Source organism: Melanerpes formicivorus, unplaced genomic scaffold, assembly GCF_026170545.1.
Source record: "Melanerpes formicivorus ecotype bairdi unplaced genomic scaffold, bMelFor1.0.p_v2 SCAF_19, whole genome shotgun sequence".
NCBI lineage: Eukaryota > Metazoa > Chordata > Aves > Piciformes > Picidae > Melanerpes > Melanerpes formicivorus.
In genome coordinates this window covers 7,700,818-7,709,702 of record NW_027142371.1, presented here as the reverse complement: position 1 = coordinate 7,709,702, position 8,885 = coordinate 7,700,818, and positions in this window count along the sequence as shown.

Here is an 8,885-nt window from a genome sequence, read left to right as displayed (position 1 = left end):
GTGAATTGAATTTTGTGCATGTAAGAGATTGTGCTGACCTAAACCAAAGCAGAATACAAAGACATCACTAACCAGAAAACATGATCTTAATTTGGCAGACTGATGCAATTTTAGCACTTTCCCTGTTCATTTGTCTTGGAATCAGATTATTAGAAAGTGGCTTTTAACATGGATAGGTAGAATATCATTTACCTGTGTCTTAAAATAGGTGAAATTTGCCTTTGCTTTGTGTTAACTCATATGAGAATTTTCTTCCTTTTCTGTGAGTCTGAGATTCTGTTTAGAACCCTTAAAGAAACACCATTTCATGCTTAAGTCAGTCAGATCAACATGTTTCGTTTAGGTTTCCTGCAAAACCATCAAGCTGTTCCAGTTTCACTTAAAAGGTTTAAGAACTGAGCCAGTGAGAATACAGGAAACCAGTTAAATTACGCAATTACCATTTTTTCCCCAGCTCAGAGAAGCTGATATTCCAAACTTAGTTCAAACCCTGAATACATGAAAGAGGTAAAAGTTTTCATTACAAATTTTCCAGAGATATAGGAGGTCACATTTCCTCCCCACTGTTGTGAGCGCTCTAAGCCCTCAGTCACCTTCGTGGCCGTCACTAGCACCAACTCAGCTGTTTGAGAAATCACTGAATTTCCCCTCAGCAGAGTTTGTGTAAGGCATTATATTGCCATTGAATTGGAAGTTTCAAGATGACTTTCAACGGCCAAAAAGTTTTTGTACCAGCAACAAAAAAAATCACAACTCTTCCCATTTGTTGTTAGGTATCTAAACTGCACATTCCCCAAAGTCCACGTTTTAAAACTATCATAGAATCAAGAAGGTTAGAAAAGGCCTCAGAGATCATCAAGTCCAACCTGTCACCCAACACCTCATGACTAACTAAACCATGACACCAAGTGCCATGTCCAATCCCTTTTTGAACACCTGCAGGGAGGGTGACTCCACCACCTCCCTGGGCAGCACATTCCAACGGCCAACAATTCTTTCTGTGAATAACTTTCTCCTCACCTTGAGCCTGAACTTCCCTGGCACAGCTTGAGACTGTGTCCTCTTGTCCTGGGAGAAGAGACCAACCCCCTCCTGGCTATAACCACCCTTCAGGTAGTTGTAGACAGCAATAAGGTCTCCCCTGAGCCTCCTCTTCTCCAGGCTAAACAACCTCAGCTCCCTCAGCCTCTCCTTATAGGGCTTGTGCTCAAGACCTCCCCTTCTCTGAAAATCCACCAAAGAGACATAACTTCCATAACTGCTAATGTAGATTTCCAGTCAGCTACTCTTCTTCAAAATTAATAGCTAATATTTCGTTATCTTCCCCTGTTCTTTTTGTTTGTTTTTTTCACTCCCAGATTTAACAATTTATGGATCAGTAACTCCTACCTGTAGTCCTTTGCTTGTCCCCTGACCACAAAAACCAAATAAATGACTGCTTTCATGCAATTCTTTCCAAGGCCTTCAGTGCTTTTTATGGGTCCAGGATTTGATTTGTGTAAGGAAGAATTTGTCCTTTTATTAGTCAATATGGCATACTTGAAAAATTTGTCTAATGTGGCCATATTATACATCTTAAATTTGCTGACATCTAACAATTGAGCAGAGGTCAGATTGGAAGCTCAAGGATTAACCATCACTTGTTTCATATTTCATCTTTCAAAACCAATAGAAAATGACACGCTCTCTCTCCAGCTGTCTGCCATTGAAAGAAAGGATACCTCATAAATAATAAGCAGTACATTCAGGAAAATGAAACTTCTCAGAGAGAGAAATCTAAAAAGGAAAATATAGATTAAATGGTGCTCATTCAAAGCAAAGAGAAATATCAAAGAAGAGACATATCTGTTCTTTCTGTGATCTGTGTTAACGGCAATTACATTTTAATTTGACTGTTCAAAACCAGGGGAGAGAAAGCATGTGGGGAACTAAAAAGTACCAGAGTGACTGCTAGTTTATACATAATGCAAGCACAAGTGAAAAAGATGCTTCTCAAAGTGGTGAATTTAAACAGTACTCTTTCCCATGCCTGCTTGTTCACAAAACATTGTTTGTCACAAAAGCCTCTCAGTCATTTAGTGAGATTTGGAAGACTCCATTCTGCAGCCTTATTTTGCTATCAAAGTGTCCTCGTTGTGGTGCACTCCTTCAAAGAGGTTGACTAGCACACCAGATAATTACAGTATGGAAACATGGTGAAGAAAGCACACAAACCAGGTGGCTAATAGCCACTGATTTGTTTCAAATATATCTGCTCTCCTTCTGACACAATAAAATTGCAAGTTCAAACATCAGCTGGGAAAATACTGCTACACAACTAATTGAACTGTTAGGAGAGATGAACCAAAATGTGCACACAATTGACTCAGGAAAGGAAAATATTCCATGTATGTATATGTATTTACTCACCAAGGCAGGGGGATGTGAGGTTCCTTAGGTTCAGTTCTAAAGGGGAGAAGTCCTGAGCTACAAAAGATGCTTCTGTGGAGCAAGAGCAGGAGAACTCCTCCCTGCAGCAGAACTCCATTTATATCCCTGTCGGTTTAGCTGTGATCAATTGCTTAATTAGTAGGTGGACTGGGTTCTTCAAACAAACAAAAGAACCCTAGGTGCAGGGGCACTGGGAGCACCAAGCTGATCTTTATCAGCTTCTAGCAAGCCCCTGTACCCTGCTCAGGGTCTGTCAGGACCCTGCATATATAGGAGGGTGGTTTTTACCTGCCACAGGTAGAATGAATATGAAGGAAGCCAAAAGAACAAACAAAGAGGGAAAATGAAGGTACAGACAGGAGGAGGAGTAATTATTTTGACTGTCTCCCTCTGACTCATTCTCTTTAATTTACATCAGAATTAGTTTTCTTTCCTAGGTAATGTGACTCTCAACATATGGCAACAGCTCCCTGGATTTCCTATTTTGACCCTACATCAAGACACCATCACAGTATGTCAAGGAGTACTATCTCTAGATCCCCTCCCAATGACAAAAATCTCTTGGACAATTCAGAAGGACTCAGTCATTTAGGTTGCAGGTGATCTGATTTCACCTGACCCATTCCTTGGCTTGAGTCAAGCAAAATTAATACACTACAACAGAACAAAAATTTTTATTCCAAGTAGAGAATCATTCTATATAAAGCTGAAGAGAAACCCATGTTGTGTTTAGTTTGTGAAACACCTCCCTGGTTTTGATACATGGATCAGTACATTGAGCTAGAGCAAATCCTTTGCTGTTTGGGTTTTGTTTTTGCTTAAATACTGACATGATTGCCATCTTTCCTGCCACTACCTTAAATATTCTCTGATTCCATTCAAAGTTAAAGATTTGTTCTCTCTGGGACCACACAGGTCTGGAGACAGTATCTTATCTAGAAATGGTACTTTCATAGCACATCCCAGAGATTTCTTTCCTTTAAGTATCTCCTATCTTTACAAGCCATCTGGCAGCGAAATCAAAATGCTTTCTTTACAAGTTTTTGATGAAATAAATGTTGCTTGCCTAAAATGCTTTGCTATTGTATCAGGCACACATCATTTCTTCCAGAGTAAAATGATTTCAAGCAGTTTCTACTCTTTGTGTGAAAATGAACTATGCAATTACTGCAATTATCTCAGTCAGTATAGGTAGAGTAAATAACAGCACATTGTCAGGCCAACCTTTCTGACCCACTGTCTGATACAATTTATTCAGGAATATTTCTCTCCACAGTTGGGTGGCTTTTTGTGGTCTGGCTTGGTTTTGTTGTTGTTTTTTTCAATAATCTTCTTAACTTCTAGCATTTTTCCTAATTATGTTCAAGCTGCAATTAGCTAATTAGAAAGAGAGTAGTCATTTTGAAATTGAATTTACATTTATTCTCCCTTCTCTATTACTCTTAGAATATTTTCTCTTAGAAGATTTTCATAATGCATTCTCTATTAATGCAGTGATATTCCATTTTACATGCAAGAAGCTGAGGTGGAAACATTATAAATTTAATTTGTGTGATCAATGAGTTCATAGAGAAGGCAGGGGGCTTGGCGAGAATCAGAGACAGTCTACAGGAGCAGACATCATAGCAGGGCCCTAGAGACAAGAGGACACACTGAACTACAGGAGAGTCAGGAGAGGAGAGGAAAGGAGGTTAAACATTGCCACAACTGTACTTAGGTCACATCTTGTATTTTTGTAGTGCTTTACTCCAACAATCCACTAAATAGTTCACAAGCTTTAATTGAATCAAGCTGTAGAGCTTCATGTAAAAAAACCAAGGAAATGGGCTACTATTCCACATATGATAAAACTGAGACGTGGAAAGGTCAATAATGAGATTCTGCTTCTCAGGCACCAGCAACTTCCTGAGCCAAAGAGGATCCAGCTACTGGGCCAGCTTTCAGCACACCAACATGTGATAGAGCCCTTCTCTGCGGAACTGCCTTCTCACATGCACAGAGAACTCAAGAGATGTGCAAAATCCTCATCTTTACTATTGTTACAGTGAAGGCCCCTGTGCCTCTGGGACTGGTGATCACACCAGGTGCCAGGATAGGAGCAGGAATCTTCTATCACCTTCTGGGCTTTTATCTGGCAGAGGAAAGAGGCAGACACAAAGTTGTAGAGCGGAATCAAAAAGGCAAGGCTCCAGCAGATAACTGCAGCAATTCTTGGAAAATCACACCAGTTTCTCAAAGGAATGGAACTGTCACTGATCAGTCTCAATATTTCTAACAAGCGCTTAGACTTGCTGCTACAGCTGCCATACAGCTACCAAACTCCAGAAACAGAGCTCTCAGTACATCACTGCAAGATCCACATGTCCTTCTGAATTAGTTTTCATGTTTTAATGTCTGAATGGCATTCTATTCAATAATGAAGGAAAAGACCAAACATGAGCCAGAGTAAATCCTCTTTCATCTTTCCATGATTCTGCTGTTGCATTGTTAAAAGAGAAATACAACAAACACTTTGCTTTCACTTGCCAATAAGCAATATCATCACAACAATTAGAGGACTTGATTACAGCCATCGATTAATTCAATCATCTCACACATTATCCTGGTGAAAGCCTGCAATAGCAATTACAATAATGATGTAAATCACATTTATTGATCTCAGCCAAGCTGCTGTGGGGATCTACAGATCTAAATATGGGCATGAACTGCAGTCATATGTTTCAGGCACGTCCATTTGTACACAGGTTTAACAAACAAAGTGTAAAATAGGATTCCTAGAAATTGCTGGAAACAGTCTAGATTTTGTTGTATACTTTATCCTCATTCTAAAAATCTAATAATAGATGGCTATGTATTAGAATAAACAGAAAATATGTACACTAAATATCTACAATATCCTGTTGCTAAACCAACAGAGCATCTTGCCGTCTTGGTTGTATTTATTCTTACAGGTCCTAATGGAGAACAACTGTTATCCCCCACTTCACAGATGAAGGAATATATGGTCCCAGCAGCACCATGCTGGGACACAATTCAGCTAAGGCTTCAGAAATAGACTAGCTATTATCTGAACACTTTGCTTTGACTCAACCCACATGAGATGTTTTCAACCCACACATAATGCAGTCCTGAAATGCTTGTGTTGCTTCAAAAATCTAAACTGGAGAGCTAGCCTGGACTTGCACCTAAAGAGTGCAGATAATTCAAGGTTAGAGAATTAAAGACAAATCCCTTCAATGTCCCAAGCTGAATTCCTCCCTCTCTGTTTGCATAAACAGAACAAATTAGTTTTAATTTAGAAAATAGTAAATATAAGATACTTCACCTTCAGTGCCAAACTATCTGACTAATGGAAAGTGCCCAAATAAAAGCAACCCTGTCTTTTCCAGAGGATCACAGAGCATTCAAGTGGAAAGTTAATTTCTCTCTCTTGCCCTTTTGTTTCCTTTCCTCTCTGATCTAAGATTGCTTACTTAAATAAAGCTTTGATGAGCATTTTAGAAAAGACAGTAAAAATTTTATAAGATTTAATAGTGCACAGTGCACAGTCTAGTGACAGGGTATTTACTTGTGCTTCTTTTTTTGTCAGTAATGATGAGAAGAAAAGCTTGGAAGTCTTTGTAAATGTTTATCCAGAGTTTATATTGAGTTTCAAGAAAGCAAAGATGAGTCTATACTTATTCCCCTCTTGACAGCTGCCCATTAGTATAAGGTAGGAATTCCAATAACCTAAATGTGAGTACCAGACACAAATCCAGCTTTCACTCTTTACTGTATGCAAGTTATCTACCCATTAGATGTGGACACGACATCCTTAACTAAGTTATACAAATGATTGAATCATTCTCCCTGCACAGACCAGGGACATGGTTTAAAATTCGCATAAAATATGCAGCACAATTCAGCTGCTGATCTTTTCAGAATTCCTTTGAAATGAAGTGTTGTACTTAGTTCAAAAGAAAAAAAATAAAATCCCAGGGGAAAAAAAAACTAGAATAAATCAAATATTTATTTGGCTTCCTAAACAAGCTAAAGCAAACTTGAGCAAGAGGTGTTAGATGGTAGCAGGTGAAGGCTCAAAGAAAGTGAGAGGTTTGGTAGTCAGAGCTGCTCTCTTTCAGAGAGTGAGGTAGTTGAGAGAAAAGAGAAGTTGAGTAGAAAAAGGTATTTCACAAGAAGTGGTAAATGCATTAAATAACATAAAATCCTGAACAAAACTATCATGTGATCAGAAGCTGTGATGTGCTAAAACTGAGGGACACACTCCAAAAGAAAGCCATATCTCAGAGAAGCCTAGACCCAGAGACCAGGATAACATCCTAGAAGTCAACTGCTGACATTAAACCTTGGAAGTTGAAAAGAAGCTTCATCAACGCTTGAGTGCCCATAGCTTGTGAAAGGGGGGCCATGGTCTAGTCATGGGGTCTGTGTTGATAGGTTGGACTCGATGATCCTCGAGGTCCTTTCCAACCTAAGTGATACTGTGATACTGTGATGCTGTGATCACCATGCAATGTATCTGTATTCCTGCATGAGGAGGAGCCAAGCTGCCTGCAAACTGCACACCCCTGAGATCCCTGGGGAAGGGCTTTATATGAGGCCTTTTTCCCTGTATACACTTGAGTTAATGAGAGTTCTGCATTGGCACATGTGCCAACTCACAGACATTAGAAAAGAGATACTGAACATCCCCACAACTCCATGGATCCACATGACAATTCCCAAAATTTATACTGAGAATGAAAGGACAAATTCTATTTCTTCTAGTACAATCCATAGGCGAATTTTCTTAGAGGTGCAGGATCTTGTTTGTACATGTTTGGAGTTTTTTGCAGAATAAATTTGACCCCAGCAGAGATGCTCAGGCATGAAATCACTGTGAAACAGCAGAGAAACAGCATCCAGCAAGATTATAGAAAAGAATTTCTGTTTGGAGATATGCAGTCCTCTGTTCTTCATCAAAAAAGATATTATTTAAGCCTCACTGACATTTTTATCTCAGCATGACATAAGAAATAAAAAGACTGGCAAGCCAATTGGTGTCATTCTTTAGATCAAATAATTCTTTCAGTATCAACATCTGTTAGTTTGTTTACTAGCCAACATCACAGTCAATGACAGCCCTCCACTCAGACACAGAATCTGCATTTCGTCTGCTTGGGCTGAGTTTCAACCATGTGCCAAAAGTTGTGGCAATGCTACAGAACATTCAGCTCCAAACAAGTCCCATTCTGCAGCTTTAAGTGGTTATCTGTGGGAGAAGGGTTGCTTTCAGATAGCTTTGGAATTAGAGATTTAAATCAGACCTGACCTCTTTTTGGGACTAGATTGATATTTCTTGACACAGTTCAGATACTAACCCTTTTCACACACACTTAAAAACACATCTGAGAGGTGAGTTACATGCATCTCTATTAAGCATTAAACAAAAAGTTAGCTTGTAAAAATCATTGTGGCATCTGTGGATTGTGACCATTTCCAAGTGGTCCAAGCTTTCTAATGCTTGAGTTCTAAAACAGTCTCCTTCTGTCTCTGCAGTAAGAACAACCTTTTCTCTGATTAAAGAGGAAAAACAGTTATTGAGATTGTAGAAAATTAATTTTGCTGCTGAGTCTCATAGAACAAGAAACAGTCTCAGTCAATAATCTCCCCACTCTCTGCTAGAGCTCACCCATTTTAGAGACAACTTCCAAGGCATGAGTTTCACAAAATGCTACCCATGAATTGAAATAATCTTTTAGGGTCTCAAATTAAGCATCCAGAATAACTAGATCAATTTAAGAAACAAGGTCATTAGGAGTGGTCAAACATTGGAGGAGGTTGCTCAGGGAGGTGGTGGAGTTAGGTGGAGTTAGGTGGTGGATAGGTTGGACTCGATGATCCTCGAGGTCCTTTCCAACCTAAGTTATATTGTGATACTGTGATACTGTGAGTTACTGTCCCTGGAGGTGTTCAAGAAACATGTGGACATGGCACTTGGGGACATAGTTTAATGGCCATGGTAGCACTGGGTTGATGGTTGGACTCAGTGGTCTCAAAGGCCTTTTTCAACCAAAACAATGCTATGATTCTATGTATCTGTGTAAAGATAATACAAAGGGTTCTGCTTTATTCTAGGGTAAGGGAGAAATATGCTCAGCAGTATTTGTGCTGGTAGAACTTGGCACAGTTTCACCAGCAGTAATTAAGGATATTTTTCCACTGCAGTCCTTTCTAGAATGTATTCTCAGACACATACATGTAAAAATAGCTCCCTATGCAGTAGAAAGGCAAATAATAAGCACATTAATCACTTTAATTATAATTAGAGACTCTGCAGATCAAGTCTGTAAAGGATCATATAGAAATGAAGATGTAGAAAATGGTACAGTCATCTAATTGTCCCCCCTCCAAAAAAACCCAATTAGTCTACATCAATCATTGCCTTCAATCAAGGCAAAGAGCACATCAAGCAT